At 40.8% G+C, this 15,150-nt stretch overlaps 1 long non-coding RNA gene and 3 other non-coding genes across 4 annotated transcripts; all 4 read right to left on the bottom strand.

The window, feature by feature from the left end:
• On the bottom strand, positions 1-4,185 carry LOC109915573. The gene is made up of 5 exons (XR_002258619.2): positions 4,052-4,185; positions 3,653-3,770; positions 1,383-1,447; positions 650-706; positions 1-214 (listed from the first exon to the last, which is right to left on the bottom strand). It is a non-coding gene; the product is annotated as an uncharacterized LOC109915573 (long non-coding RNA).
• On the bottom strand, positions 3,196-3,327 carry LOC125484311. The gene has a single exon (XR_007263147.1). It is a non-coding gene; the product is annotated as a small nucleolar RNA SNORA35 (small nucleolar RNA).
• Positions 3,837-3,917, bottom strand: LOC125484306. Its single transcript, XR_007263142.1, has one exon. It is a non-coding gene; the product is annotated as a small nucleolar RNA SNORD55/SNORD39 (small nucleolar RNA).
• Positions 4,186-10,471: 6,286 nt separating the features above from the next.
• Positions 10,472-10,595, bottom strand: LOC125484313. The gene has a single exon (XR_007263148.1). It is a non-coding gene; the product is annotated as a small nucleolar RNA SNORA35 (small nucleolar RNA).
• Positions 10,596-15,150: the final 4,555 nt, after the last annotated feature.

Here is a 15,150-nt window from a genome sequence, read left to right as displayed (position 1 = left end):
TGAATGAAAAATGTTTATTAAGCCATAATCAAACTACATTACAGAAATCTTCAATTCCAACTTTCACTATGAAGATCTGCTCCAAATTCAGATAATCCTCCATTTTCTGAAGGGTCCAAACCCAAAACAGCTTTTCTGCTCCTCTAATGCTGCTAGGTCTGCTGTGTTCCTCCAGCTGCACATCTTGTTATCTCAGAATTCTCAAATGTATATACTGGAAGGACAATCATCCAATTAATACAGTAAACAAATTACATTCTCCATAAATCAATTGCACATTATTTATGTAAGCCCACCATTGTGCAAAGCAGATTTATATTTCCAGACATTATTTCAGATCACATGGTCAAGTGCAGCATGCTTAGGACAAACTTGCATCTGACACCCAACATTTTGGGCATTGTCTTAATTAAATCTATTTCATTACATAATAGATGAAATTTTAAAGTCAAACATATTTCACCAAAACTTCTATTAACATAATTCAGGTGTTTTAATTGTTTCATTTATATTCAGGTACCATTTCCAGGTCTTCAGGTTGTAAGAATAACATCATTACACTTCAGTAGCAGAACTGGATAATGTTGTCATCATTAGATCAGGAAATGGATGATTGCATTTCACATCATCTGTTAGAAACATTACTCACCGCTGATTTCATGCTCCAATTACAGACTCCAGCTCATTCACTTGAAAATGTTTACACCTAGAAGGCATAATAGAAAATGAAATCACAATGGAGAAAAAGGAATTGAAATCTGTAAACTTATAGTCCAATTAACACCCAACTAGTTACAAGGTTAATATCATGGAACAAATTTAAGTAAATCAACAAAACTACACCTAGCGGCCAAATAGACAATCAGTATTCATGCTGATTGTGGGAACTGATGCCAAGGCAAGATGCAATTGCACCATTAAGGCAATTCAAATTCTTTAAATAATTTCACCAAAAGTGGATGGCAAACAGGCTAGAGCATTACTAATAGAAGCCCAACCTAGAGATTTGGTCAAAGTTTTAGCAAAGCCATAACCTGTCAGAATTAGACCTCAAATCCAAATGCTCTATGGGTTTGAACATTTTAAACAGGCCTTCAGATCACTTGTGCATCACCATTAAGTTTCAGAAGCAGAACTGAGCAAATTATCACCACAAAACTGGTTATTTAACAATGTAGCAAAACTACCATAACAAAATACTAGCAGCCAGGTGAGTTCTAGTGCTGACTTGGTTTCATCTTGGTAGTGCAGTCAGAACTCAACCATCTCAGACACCTAAATTTTAAAACTAAAACAAATCAACCCCATCTTGTTGGCTATACTGCACTGATGAGTTAGTTGAGCATGAACAAATTAGGCATTAAGTTATCAAAAAAGCTCACCTTTACTCAACGTCCCAACTTGACATGTTCAATGGCATAAAGTTGTGGGATTGATGTACTCAGAGCTGCAAAATTTAGAGAATAAATCAACTTGCAATCCTTTCACACAGCTGTACATCAAAACAGACTAATACATATCATGTCAGCATATACACAACTTCTGACACTTGCCCAGCAAGGTGAATCTTCAACTAAAGAACTAATCCACCTGAAACTACTGCTTCAACCCAATACTGATGCCACATGCTGAATTGAACCATGTTGGATTTTCAGCATCCACATCTTTCCTTCTTGCTGCCATTCTTGGTCTCTACATCAGAAATAGACAGGGGCAGGCACTAAAGGAAATGTTTTCACTATTCATAAATATAACTAGTAAGAGTTTACCACTGTCCAGCTGCACAATTCACATCAAGTAGTACTCTGGCTCAGAGATTAGCACTGCTGCCATGGATTTTTCCACCTTCTGACAACTAGGTTGAGTTCTTCACACCTGTAGGTTTCTTCCCACAGTTCAAAGACATGCAGGACAACAAGGTGCAGGGCTGAATGAACACAGCAGGCCAAGCAGCATCATAGGAGCAGAGAGGCTGACATTTCAGGCCTAGACCCTTCATCAGAAAGGGGGAGGGGAAGGGGGTTCTGAAATAAATAGGGAGAGAGTGGGAGGCAGATAGAAGATGGATAGAGGAGAGCATAGGTGGAGAGGAAACAAACAGGTCAAAGAGGCAGGGATGGGGCCAGTAAAGGTGAGTGTAGGTGGGCAGTTAGGGAGGGGATAGGTCAGTCCAGAGAGGACAGACAGGTCAAGGGGGTGGGATGAGGTTAGTCAGTAGGAGATGGGGATGGGAGGAGGAGATAGATGGGAGGAAGGGCAGGGACGAGCTGGACTGGTTTTGGGATGTGGTAGGGGGAGGGGAGATTTTGAAACTTGTGAAATCCACATTGATACCATTGGGCTGCAGGGTTTGAAACCCACATTGCCATCTTCTATCCACCTCCCACTCTCTCCCTATATTTCAGAACACCCTTCCCCTCCCCCTTTTCTGATGAAGGGTCTAGGCCCAAAACCTCAGCCTCTGCTCCTATGATGCTGCTTGGCCTGCTGTGTTCATCCAGCCCCTGCACCTTGTTGTCTCGGATTCACCAGCATCTGCAGTTCCTACTATCTCTGATTCAAAGACATGCAGGTTAAGTGGACTTGCGAAGCTAAATTGCCAAATGTCCAGCGATGCACACATTGGGTGGATGAGCCATGGGAAATACAGGGCTAGGACAGGGGGTGGGTCTGGGTGGGATGCTCTTGAGGTTCAGAGTAGATCCGATAGGTTGAACAGCCTGCTTCCACACTGTAGGGATTAGACAACCCACAACTAGAAATGTCCTGTCATGTTTTCTTTTAACATGTATTGAAATGGTTGGAAATTCAACATCAAGGGATCAGTTTCAAGGGGATATTAATAGGTCATTCAGCTCAAGTCTGCTCCAGCCTCAGATTATGGCTAATCCAATATTCCTCAACTCCATTTTCCTGCATCTTCCCTATAATCCTGACTCCTTTACTGGTTAAAGATCAGCCTATTGTTTGAAAGTGAGAACAAGAGGACAGTGCTATTTTCCAGTACTCTGGAAACCTTTGTGACTCTGCTAGCAGCTTCAACCCTCCACCAATGGGAAGCCTCACAAAACCCCTGGTATGGAAACCACTGATATTGCAAACAATCCCTTTAACAGCTAGAGCACAATGTAATAATTAAGTGTTCATAAGTTGCTCCACAAGTGATTTCAGTAAGACAAGCAAGTGTGAAGTCAAAATTGTCCCCAGCCTTCGAAAGGGATAAGCTACAAATAAATGCTCAGCCCTTCTGCAAACTGGAACTTGATCTTGCACAAGTATGAGGCTTGGAAGGCCACAGACAAGACACCAAGACACTTAATTGTGCTTATAGGCACCTGCTTTAAAGAACATTAGCAAACAGCAAGTCCTTAAACTGAGCCAAGAGAACAATAGATACTGCAAATCAGAATCAAAAACAGAAGTTGCTGGAACAGCTCAGGTCTGGCAGCATCTGATTAGAAAGTCAGTTAACATTACAGGTCTGGCGACCCTACCTCAGAACTAAAACTGCTGAGATTTTACAGCAACTTCTGCTCCTAGTTTAAATCCTTAAGGTGAACTGCTCTGCACATTGAGAGCCAGTTTTACTAAATTCTAGTGCAAAGTGAGTGCCCTTGAGTATTAACTAGTACACCAAAACCACCTTACTGACCTGGGGCAGAGACTAGCGGAGATTTCTCATTTTAATGCTATAATGGTGACAGCCTGCAGTCACAATCCATCCACTTGCGGTCGAGCTATACAAAGACTGCGGACGGCCATCAATAGAGCTGAAACACAAACAGACGAATGGTTAGAAAAACAAAGCCTCCGGGAGTTATAAGGGTGCTAATAAACGAGCGTTCAGTTCTCCAAGATGGATCTCCACATGGCGAATTCGGGAAATCGCAGCAAATTACTATCATCATGTTCACTCGGTCACACACACACACACACTACACGGAGGGGAAGGAGAATCCAGACCCGGGCCCAACAGACGCCGGCTCGGACAAAGCTCCCCAGTCCCGCACACCACGTTGTTCATACCGGACACGCCACCCTATTTCCTTACCCCACATGATGAGGTGAGGGTAGGCCTGGAGGCCCAAGGAGCGCCACTAACACCCACACAACTTGAATCAACCTGAGTCCAGCGGTAAAAAGGCAGAACAGCGCTTCCCGAGCCTTTATATAGCAGGTGGCCGACGTAAGTGACACGAACACCATGTGACGTCACGCCAAAGGGCGGGCCCGTATGTTCTGGTCATGTGATCCACTCGAAGTTCCTGATTGGTGGAAGGTTGGCCATCGGGCTGGTGCGGAGCGGGAAAACTCAGAAACTGGACCCAATGTAGGAGGCCATTTTGGCGATTGTTCGTGTGTTAACCTGAGTCTATACTCTTTGTCTTTTACCATCATGTTCCCTAATGGAAAGGTGGTAGTGTCACCTTTAAAAGCGCAAGTTGCTGTCCTGGGCTTGAATACCAGCACGGGCAGATGGTAAAAATTGAATTCAGTAAATATTTGTATAGGTAACCGTCTGACCTAAACATTCCCCATGTAGATTAGAAAGGTAGCAGGAACTGTAGATGCTGGAGAATCCGAGACAACAAGGTGCAGGGCTGGATGAACACAGCAGGCCAAGCAGCATCATAGGAGCAGAGAGGCTGACATTTCGGGCCTAGACCCTTCATCAGTAACCCTAACCCAGCGCCTATGATGCTGCTTGGCCTGCGTGTTCATCCAGCTCTGCACCTTGTCTCGGATTCTCCAGCATCTGCAGTTCCTACTATCTCTGATATAATTTTAACCCCACTGCGAAACTCTTCTAAGGATGCAAAGCCTGAAGAAGTTACCCTCCTCCCTCCGGACAAACCTCAGGGGATCTCTCTCCCACTGCAACTCTCTCGTCCTCTCTATCTTCTATCTGCCTCACCCTCTGTCCCTATTTATTTCAGAACCCCCTTTCCCCCCCCCCATTTCTGATGCAGGGTCTAGGCCCAAAACATCAGCCTTCCTGCTCCTGTGATGCTGCTTGGCCTGCTGTGTTCATCCAGCTCTGCACCTTGTTGTCTTAGATTACAAAAGTGCTGAGGAAAGGAAAACTGCCATAAATGTAGGAGCAATCGGCCACTCTGATATCGAATTCCATGTGTCGTGACCATTCCTCTGTCTTCATCATCTATTTCTTAAATATGCCACCCCTTGTGGGAGATTATGCCCTTTGGTGTTAGACTGCCTGACAAGGGATACAACTTTTTCACATACACGCTTTCGTGCTTTCTAAGAATCTTACATGCTTCAATAAGGTCAGGTCTCATTCTTCTAAACTGCAGAATATAACTCAAACCTAAAAAAATTCCTTCTATAACCAGGCTCAACCGAGTAAATGTTCACTGGACTGCATCCAATGCAAGTTAATCTCTGCTTGGATAAGGGTTCGGTAAGGGGATCAAATCTATTCACAGTATTTCAGCTATGGTCTGACCAGTGTATTGTTTTTGTAAAACCTCCCTAATTTTATACACCACTCTATTTGCCTTCCCTATTACTCAATAAACTTGGATGTTAGCTTTTATGATTCACGCAATCCAAATTCCTGTGCTGGTACTTTCTGCAGTCTTTGACTATTTAAATAATGTTCAGATACTGCATTCTTCCTACCAAAGTGCATAACTTCATATTTTTCCACATTATATCCCATCTGTCAGTTTTTACCCATTCATTTACCCTGTCTATATACCTCCGGAATTTGTCTGAACCAGCCTCGCACACCACTCAGCTGCAAAGTCCAAAAAACGAAGGCATGAGAAAATAGACCATCCATATTGGTCTAGGCAGTGGAAATCAGGCCCAACACTGCTGTCCCAGCAAAGCTGTCCTTACTACATCTTGTGCCGTAATTGTATGGTCTGTTCCATGAACAGGTAGTGACATACCAGAAGTGACAGAATTGTTATATGTTGAGGGGTTATCTTGAGAGTTCTCAACATTGATTCTGGGCCCATGAAGTCTTGTGGCATCAATTCAAACATGGGCATAGAAACTTTTTCCTATTAAAACCTGTCAACACTCTGCCAGACCCAATTTCCCTTGGCTGATGAGGCTATGCCTTCATGTTGATCCCTACTCCCTGAAGGTGGCAAGGGAGCAGAATGTTCTCTGGGTGTAGGACTTCAATGTCCATCATTAAAAGTTGCATAGTAGCACGATTACCGAGCTAGCTGAGTCTTAAAGGAGATAACTGCTCAATGGGGTCTTTGATAAATGGTGATGGAAAGAGAGAGAAAAATATAATTAACCTCATCCTCACCAATCTACCTGTCATGATACAATTATTGGTGGTTCTTAAGACACTCCTCAGTATTAACTTTTTCTGGCCCTTACACCTTGATACAACATTCCAACTACAGCCTAATCAGTGACTTATAAAAGGTATGATGGGATTATATAAAAGTCCCATACTGACTGAGGTTACATGAAAGACTCCTTCTCAATCTCTTCCCTCATCTGAGGCATGGTGACCCTCAGGTTAAACCGCAACCGGTCATCTCTCTCTAATGGTCTTGTAGGACTATGCAACTTTACATATAGGATAAAGTAAGTCACTGTTGTTCCAGAGGAACATAAGGCTGCTCTCTCATAAGAGAGACAGCTGGTGGTTGGAGTCACTGCACCTCAGCTGAGGAGAGAGGGTGAGAAGGACAGCCCTTTGTGAAATCCTCAGCCAGTGTAGGAATTGAAGGAATTGAATCCGTGCTGTGGGCATCACTCAGCATTGCAGACCAGTCATCCAAGCTAACTAACCCTCATTATATCAGATATACAGCACAGAAACGGGCCAATGAGCCCAAAGAGATTATGCCCGCTCTCCCCCAATAGCTAACAACATACTTTACTGCCTCATCTAGCTTCCCCTTAAATGCATGTAGTTTACACTATTCACTTCATATGGCAGACGGTTCCACATTCTTTCTACTCTAAGAGGTTTCTTCTCCACATTCTTTCTACTCTAAGAGGTTTCTTCTGAACTCCCTATTTGGTTAGATCTTTTAAAATTGACTTTCTCTAGTTTTGCTCTTCTCGATATGGAAACACTCTCCCTGTATGTATTACACAAAAATTATATAATTTGAAAGAGTTCCATTAGGTTACCAGAATTAGTGCAGGATTGGGTGTCTGAGGCAAACCTTCAGCCCTATCCCAATGATGCCACATTACCTCTTTACTTATCAACAGGGTGATTAGAAATTTAGTTAATACATGTTCATCATTTTGCATTGGTATTTGTCTGGTCGACTGTCCACAGCTCTTTGAGTCTGGTTCTGACATTTGTAGAAGAATTAAGGACTATACTTTTTCCAAAATGATTCAATTGAAACCACATAATAAATCAATAACTAACAATGCAACAGCTAGGGCACTAGGAATATTGGTGAAAGAAGCGATTATACTTAATACTTGAAGCTCTGGAGCATGCTTATTCAGATTTTGAAATTCAGATTTTTACACTGTGCTGTGCTGCCAACTCTCAACATACAGTAGTATCAGCAGACTGTAAAAGTGATCAAGACACATCTTTTGTGAAAATGCCCTTTTATTTTCTTATTTTGTTATCTCCAATACTATTAAGAGGAAGTTGAAATCAAAGCATCAAGGATAATAAGCATTTACAAAGTCCTCATTTCAGTCAGCATCAATAGTGTGGCCTGATAGTGGGAGAGGAAAAGCTGCAAATCTCAGTGACTGAGCAGCATTGTGAGTGGAAGAGCTCTACATGACCCAGGCTGACCCAGCTCCTATCATATTTTCTCCCTGGCTGCCTTTAAGGCCTCTCGAAAGCACAGTTCACAGTTGAAGGAGCAGCAGCATGCAACTAACAAAACTCAAAATCCTAAAGTACCCAAACATTTGAAGCAACAGTGTATAACTGACAACTGTATTTTCTTTAAAAAAAACAGCTTTTGCTGACCCCCAAAATTTGCTACCTGAGGTGATCCAAGTTTCACCTAGTAGTTTAATCAGCCTTGTAGTTCAACTTTCAGCCTGTCTGGCATAGAGGTACCTACCATATATCCTTTTCATAATACGGCGAACAGACCTAGACACAGTATTTGTAATGTCGTCTAACTAAAATGCATTGCAAATAGCACAAGAGCTTTATGGTCTTGCAAACATATCATTCAGTGATGTGCATACTTGTAATCTTGTGCCCTTTAGTTTTCTAAACACCACCATATTTTATGGCCAAAGTGAAAAGATTCATTGGACAATTTCCAAGTTTGCCCATTTATTGCAGTCTTCCTCAATATTGACTAACAATCCAATCTGGTGTCATTTGAAAAGCTAAAATTCTATGTTTGATTCCAAAGTCTGAACTGCTGATATGAATTGTGAAGCAACCCAGTACTGTTCATTGTTGACTACTGCCCATTATCTGCTGCTCTGAATAACTGTCCTGTAGGTTTGTTTTATATCTCGACTTCCTCGCTATTTATTTTACTTGTAACCCGTCCAATTTACCTTATTTATCCAACAAATGGTTATTTGCTGGAAATCAGAAACAAAAACAGAAACTGCTGGAAAAGCTCAGCAAGTCTGGCAGAAATCAGAGTTGACATTTCGAGTTCAGTGACCCTTCCTCAGAAATCGTTTTTCCAGCAATTTCTGTTTCTGGTGCTTATATTCTTTGAGCTTATTCATTAGCCGTTGTTGATTTTGAAAATCTGAAATAACATCTAACACATACATCAACGCATTCAAAAACAATTAAGTTTGATCAATTATTCCCCTCTGAAATCCACACTGAACATTTATTTACTCTTCTACTCCCTCCTCTGGTAAGAACTTCAATCTCCACCCATGCTCCAACTGATGGGATGGTTAAACATTCCCGCAACACCAAGACAAAGATTATTTAACTGAACCATCTCGTTTTTTGATCATTTCAAATTTCCAGCAGCCGCAGTTTGTTCTGCAAAAAATAAATTGCTGGAGAAACTCAGCAGATCTGCAAAGAGAAAGCAGTTAACCCGATCCCTCAAACACGCTTCAACGCCATACCTGCGGAGTTTCTCCAGAAACAGCATTCAATATCCTTATCAAACATCAAAAAAACACTGTACATTTTTTTTACTTTGTCAATTTCCTTCCCAAGTGCTTACTGGATGTCGTGTTGGAATCTTTCAGGTTTTAACCATATGTCGGAAACAGTACTTAATTGCAAAAACAAATTCTGAAGCACTGTTAAATGCTTCTAAAGTTTAAGACCTAGCTTATCATTAAGGATTCACTTATTCTTGAATGGACAAGGACCAAATTTCTGGCATATCTATTGGGTATCCAGTATGGCAAAAACTTTCAATGTGGAAGTACTGGTGTAACAGAGGACACACTCACAATCTAGGTTGCTGAAATTATAAACTTGTTCGCTATCACACATTAATAGACACTTTGAATGTTTAGTACTTTAAGAATTCGCTTTTGAATGTCACTACTGAATCTTTTACTTTCCTTTCAGACTTCAAATTCTAATAGCATTTCTATGGCATTTACCATTCCCTTATTCTCCCCAATCAAGTTAAACACTTAAGTATTTTTAAAACGTTCATCCAGGCCGATCTATAACCTCCTGAAGTCTATCTTACCACAATTTCATGGTTCATCATCTGAAACTTTCAAAATGGTGACCACTCCTTTACCCAAATTAACACTAAAAGGATGGTTCTATCTCACAAGGACACTATGGCAAAAAAACCATTTTACTTAATTCAATGTCAATGTTGCTTTGTGAAATGCTAACATATTTCATTTGTCCCAAAAGGTTTATTTGCTTACAAACCTACATGTGGCACATAACCAATCTCCCTTAAATGCCCTAAAAGTATTTGTACAAGTGTTATCCTAAGATAGTTGAGAAGAGGTTAAGTATGAGTAACGCAGTGAATTGTAGATTCCCTCTGCTTCCAAGATAATCTTACCTTTCCTAGGCAGAGATCATATTTCTTCATCACACTCATTCAAATCAAGCAGAATGGGTATATCAGCCAGGAACTGAATGGCAGAGCCAACTTAATAGGCCAAATAACCTAATTGTGCTCCTATATCTTAAGGTCTTATGTTGTGACATTGGCGGCTGCAGATGTTTCATGGCTCTTTCCATAAATACTGAGATGTTCTTCAAGTGTTATTGCTTCACTTCACTTAAAATAAATCATGATTGCATTTATCCTTACTACACTCAGGTAGTGACATTTCAGAATCTCACCACTCAAAGAATTTTTTTTAAACAACCACCTTAAGATTGGTGGAAGAATGGCAAACTGGAGGACACCAAAGGGAAATTTACTAAAATCCCGCAATATGGAAACCACCCATTAATTTTACATATGCAATTCCTACTTATATGGTTAGTGGCCCATATAAAATAATTAAATGTTCTTATAAATTGTTCCACAGAAATGATCTTGAAATTTCTAGGGTGTAAAGTCAGAATTATCACCGGCGTTCAAAAGGGACAAACCACAACTAAAAGCTCAGCTCTTCTGTAAACTGGAACTTGATCTTGCACAAGATTGAGACTTGAAAGGCCACAGCCAAGACACTTAATTGTGCTTCCTGGTAACCTTTTTAAAGAACAGCAACAAATAATAAATTCTTAAAGTGAATGGCTGAGCAGTTTAGAAGGAAACCAGTTAGAATAATAATCATCCAGCTAAACTAAATTCAAATCCAAGCTGAATAGGCTAGGGCAATTTTCCCTGGGGCCTTGGAAGATAAGGCATGACCTTATAGATGGTTATAAAATCATGAGGGACACGATAGGGGGTATGGTCAGAGTCTTTTCTCCAGAGTAGTGGAGCCCTAAACTAAAGGGCACAGGTTTAAGGTGAGAGGGGAAAAGGTTTACAAGGGACACAAGGGGCACCTTTTTCACGCAGAGGGTGGTGCATGCATGGAATGAGATGCTGAAGGAAGTGTGGAGGCTGGTACAACTGTAACATTTAAAAAGCATCTGGATGGGTATACAGGGATATGGGCCAGATGCTGGCAAATGGGACTAGATTAGAGTAAACCAGCTGGTCGGCCAGGACATGTTGGACTGATAGGTCTGTTTCTGTGCTGTACATCTCTATAACTCCAAGTAGGAGTTCTTGATTCATTATTGCCTATCTTTCTGCTTGCACACTAAGTTACTCGTGAACAAGTATGTGTGGTGGGATATTTGAGCCAGGAGTCACAAACTGCATACACAAAAGAGAAGGATTTGCATTTCATAATCTTTTACATAAGACAACAAAATTGGGTGAGAAATGGTTTATTAATCACATTTTCCTTAGAATATATGTTTATTTGCCCTTCTTGGCTCTGATCTTCCTCAGGTAGAATTCCAGCTCCTTTCCTTCAAGAACGTAGCCATCAGCTCTGCCACACTGGCCAGGTCTTGAAGCTATACAAGCTGCAAAAGAAGAATATTACCTCTTATAGCAGACTGACCATTTCAATTCAAAAATGAACTGGGTACACAATTCAACAGTTGTCTCCATACACACATAGCCATTCAAATACAAACAGCAGGTGGGGAAGTGTGGGGCAATTATTATAACTGATACTGCTCTGACACATCAGCCAGAACAATACACAGCTTTTTATTCATTATGTTATAAGATTATCAAATACTGAAACTGTACACAATTTGTCCTCCCATTCTTAACCCAGGATGATGCCAACTGTAGTACTTTTAAATTTACTTGATAAGAGCCAACAGCAAATCAGAGATAAAGGCAAGGGCTTCCATTTTATGTATGGTTTGGATCCAAACTCCAGTCACTTTGCCTTCAATGTATCACCAGAACATTAAAAGCAAGGTGGTCCATGAAGCCATCAAGGATTTCTACTTAAAGACTCATCCAATGGAAGGGAAGAGCCAACACAGGTTTTATCATCTAGACTGATGCTCAAGATACAAAGGCCTCAAAATGAACAAATAATTAACAACTCTAGTTATAGAGTCATAGTGATGTACAGCACGGAAACAGACCCTTCAGTACTACTTGTCCATGCCGACCAGATATCCTAAATTAATCTAGTCCCATTTGCAAGCATTTGGCCCATATCCCTCTAAAGCCTTTCTATTCATGTACCATCCAGATGCCTTCTAAATATTCTAATTGTACCAGCCTCCACCATCACCTCTGGCAGCTCATTCCATGCACACACCTCCTTCTGCATGAAAATGTTGCTCCTTAGATCCCTTTTAAATGTTTCCCTTCTCACCTTAAACCTATGGCCTCTAGTTTTGGACTTGCCCACCCCACAAAAAAGACCATGGCCAACACCCTATCCATGCCCCTCTATAAAGGTCACCAGTCAACCTCTAGAGCCATTGGTCATGCTGGGTTACAGACCAAGGAAACAAACAGCTCTCTAGTTATTACACAAGTAATTGACTATATTTTCACAGCATAACAGCCAAATTTATACCATCCTTCATCTGACAACGTGCACTCATGCTTTCAAGTGACATTTTATCACCTTCCGATTGCTCTCCTCAAAGGGTGAATGGCTAACTGGACACTGGGAACCAGTCTTGCAATAAAAAACCATTAGAGAAGTCTCAACAGCCAATTTTAATACAAGCCCTGGTGCATTCTTTCATAGGCCAAGTAAATTCACCAGAAAAAGATCATGAAATAAAAGCAGAAATTACTGGCACCACCTGTGGAGAGAAATCAAGAGTTAACGTTGAGTCCAGTGGCCCGTTTTAGGTTCAGATCTTCAGTACCTGCAGCTCCACGTTTTACTTTGGAGAATGATCAGGTTTCAGAATCTTTCCAAAACCCAGGAACTTCTCTGCGAAGAATTAGGTACAAATAACAGGATCTTTCTACATACCGAGCAGTTTTCCCTGCTGGAATTGTTCTTCAAGCAGTGGGCTGATTTTTGCATTCTTTCTGCGATCATCATATTTCTTCTGAATTTTCTTTGACCTCTTCTTGTTCAGAATTTCTTCCTCTTCAGGGGTCTGAAACAGAAGTGGTAAAATTATATTACAAGAAATGGGAAGTATATTTTTTAAAAAAATCTAGAAAATCTCAACTCAGCTGACAGTATGAACCATGAGTTGGTCTAACACAACTAAAAACTAGTTGAGTACCATGATCACAGAATTTACGGATCATGTTTTACATTTGGACTAGCTAAGAACAAGAGTAGGTCATTCAAGCCTGCTCCGTCATTCAATAAGACTATAGTTGATCTATCAGATCAACTCCACATTCCCACCTAGCCCAATAAACGTTCATCCCACTGCTTCCCAAGAATCTAACTATACCTGCCTTAAAAGTTATCAAAGATGCTTTTCCTCAAATGGCAGTGGGAGCAGAGCTCCAAAGATTAATACCCCTCAAAAAATTCAATTTCATCTGTCATAAGTGAACGAGTCCTTATTTTTACATCAGTGGCCTCTCATCCTAGATTCACCCAAAAGAGGAAACATCCACTTCACATCCACCTTAAGGATCTAACATGTTTCAATCAAATCCCTCTTCAAAACTCCAATGAATAGCCAGTGCAACCTTTCCTCATAAGACAACCCAGCACGTCCTGGTATTAGTCCACTAAACCTTTTCTAAGGGATAAACTAAAACCCACATACACACTACATTTAAACATCATTTGTGGTTTACCCCTCAGCACTCATCTGCTAATGGCATTGTTATGCTCCAGACAACCTCGCTGAAAACAGTTTATCTGTTAATTCAAAATAATTTGAAATTAATTATCTAGCTCTAAATTTATACTCTGCTGTTTTGAAGAAAATGGTAATTACAGAAAACTGCAAAAGGAGCAATTATCATGCAATGTCTGATTGAAGGACATTAGCATTTTTATTATTTATTTATTATTTGTATTAGCATTTCTACCAAATATAAAATGATATTTTTCAAAGGTAGCAAGCTACATAATAAAATATGTTCTAATTATCAAGATTTGCTGAAAACCCAACCACCAAAATCCCCAGCAGGTACTGTACTACAAAGAATAAAAGCAAAAACCGGGATGCAAGAAACTGGAAATTCAATAGAATTGCCGAAAATAGTGCAGGGAATTCCTGGAAATACCCAGGAGTACCAGGGGATACCAGTTCTGGTTGAAAATCTTTCATTTTTACTAAAAGAAGATTAGATTTTTAGAGCAGGTGGAAGTGCAGGAGCAAAACAAAAGATAGAGAGCTATGATGGCTGGAATGATTAAACAGAATCAGTCAGCGAAACAAACATAAGTTCAGAGAGGTGTAAATGGTTAGTGTTTTTGTCACATAGGAAGGAATCTGATAATTAGGAAAGGGGACCCATTGCAAGGCCCTTTGCCTTGTGCCATCATTGTTTTCTAATTGAGTTAAGTTTGCCCTCCACCCTATTCTTCCCTTCATCTGCAACTTCCCTGAAATTGCTGTAGCTTACTTCATCTGCAACATGAGTTCTGATGAATGGTACCAACCTTGCTTTCTCTCTCCACAGAAGCTGTAGGTTTGTGGAGTGTTTCTGGCACTCTAGGTTTTACTTTATTGAGAAGGTATTGGCAGCAAAGGTGCCTAATCCTACAGAATAGAAATGAATGTTGTAGTTGTTTAACTCAACCAAACAGGTGTTCCTCATACTGTTGCATGTGTACTTTGTTTTTATTGAGAGGTCACATTTAAGGACTTCTCTTATTGGGTACACAGTGGCTCAGTGGTTAGCACTACTACCTCACAGCGCCAGGGACCTCGGTTCAATTCCACCCTCGGGCGACTGTCTGTGTGGAGTTTGCATATTCTCCCTGTGTCTGCGTGGGTTTCCTCCAGGTGATCCGGTTTCCTCCCACAGTCCAAAGATGTGCAGGCTAGGTGGATTGGCCATGCTAAATTGCATGAAGTGTTCAGGGATGTGTAAATTAGGTGAGTTATAGGGGGACGGGTCTGGGGAAATGCTCTGATGGTCGCTGTGGACTTGTTGGGCTGAAGGACCTGTTTCCACACTACAGGGATTCTATGATATATACGCCATGTTGTGATTCTGCCCATTAGTTAGTCTGCTGTGGGTTCATAAAGCTGCACACGAGATCAGTCGGTTGCTGAAAGGTTTGCTTCATTATTTATATTCTGCTGTTTCAAATAAACTAATCCAT

This window comes from Rhincodon typus, chromosome 10, assembly GCF_021869965.1.
Source record: "Rhincodon typus isolate 14 chromosome 10, sRhiTyp1.1, whole genome shotgun sequence".
NCBI classification, from domain to species: domain Eukaryota; kingdom Metazoa; phylum Chordata; class Chondrichthyes; order Orectolobiformes; family Rhincodontidae; genus Rhincodon; species Rhincodon typus.
This window is presented reverse-complemented; position numbering and strand designations above follow the sequence as displayed.